Raw genomic sequence first — 1466 nt, forward strand, 5'->3', positions numbered from 1 at the left:
AATTTAGTTTTACGCTGATAGTAACAATCCAAAGCACTTTTATGATTCCCTGAAGGTTATTTATGGACCAAAAATCTATGGTGTATCACAACTACTCAGTGCTAACAGAGACACATTGATTAGTGAAAAGGACATGATCCCATTGAGAAAGGCTGAATACTTCCAAAATGTTCTCAACAGATCATCATCAATCAATGCTGAAGCCATTAACCATTTATCTCAGGTTGAAGAAAATCTCTCCCTAGCTGAAACTTCAACCGAAGAAGAGGTTTTGAATACTATTAGGCTCCTTTCATGTGGCAAGGCACCTGGTGCTGATTATTAGCTGAGATTTACAAGGTAGGGGGGTCCATTTCTCAGACAAAAGCTGACTGAAATTTTCCAGGTTACATAGCAAGGAGGTTATCCTCCAGGAGTTCAAGGATGCCTGCATTGTCCATCTCTATAAAGGTAAAGGAAATAGATTGTCCTGTGACAACCACAGTAGTGTCTCTCTCTTAGTCATGTGGATGATTTTTGCCAGAACCCTCCTTGATAGGCTGGTTCTTCACTTAGAAGATGGTCATCTACCTAAGAGCCAGTGCGGCTTCAAAAGTGGCTGAGGAACAGTCAATATGGTGTTTGTTGCCTGACAAGTCCAGGAGAAAAGGCAGGAGAGGTCTGTACACAACATTTGTAGATCTGACCAAGGCCTTTGATACTGTTCATTATGAGGGCTTATGGAAAATTATGTAAAAATCTGGTTGCCCAGAGTTCATAAGACTGTATATCAATTTCATGATGGCACGCTTGCCTGGGTTCTAGATAATGGACGATGCTTTCATGTCTTCCCAGTCACCAATGGAGTGAAACTGGGCTATGTGCTTGTTCCCATACTTTTTAGCATGATGTTTTCAGCTATGCTATCAAATGTTTTCAATGAGGATGAACACTGAAGACATCAAGGTCAGCTACATATACGTAAATATACACACATACATATATTATTACACAGTTGTTTGCATTTCTGTCTCCCTCATTTGTTTGAGAGTTCCTTGAAAAAAGAAACTGCTTTTGTCTTTCTTTATATCCCTAGCACTTAGTACAATGCTAGTACATAATTGATACCTGATAAATGCTTGTTGACTGGACTGATTTGACTCGACTACAACAGGAAGGCACAGGCCTTCCTGTGTAGATGACAGAACTGAATCTTGGAAGTACTAGGGATTCTGTCACGTATATGTGGGGAGGGAGAGTTCTCTAGGCACTGAGCACAGCATGCGCAACTGATAGAATAGAATGTCATGGACAGAGAATAGAAAGCAGGATAGTTTGGCTGTGTAGAGAGTGTAAAGGGGAGTGATGTACAGTAAACCTGAAAAGGTAAGTTGTAAAGGTTATGAAAGAATTTAAAAGCCTCAGACACAATTTAAAAGCCTCAGAAACTTGTACGTAGTAGGTGCTGTAGAAATTGAGTGAACCAC

The sequence above is a fragment of the Notamacropus eugenii genome, chromosome 1 (assembly GCF_028372415.1).
Source record: "Notamacropus eugenii isolate mMacEug1 chromosome 1, mMacEug1.pri_v2, whole genome shotgun sequence".
Lineage (NCBI taxonomy): Eukaryota > Metazoa > Chordata > Mammalia > Diprotodontia > Macropodidae > Notamacropus > Notamacropus eugenii.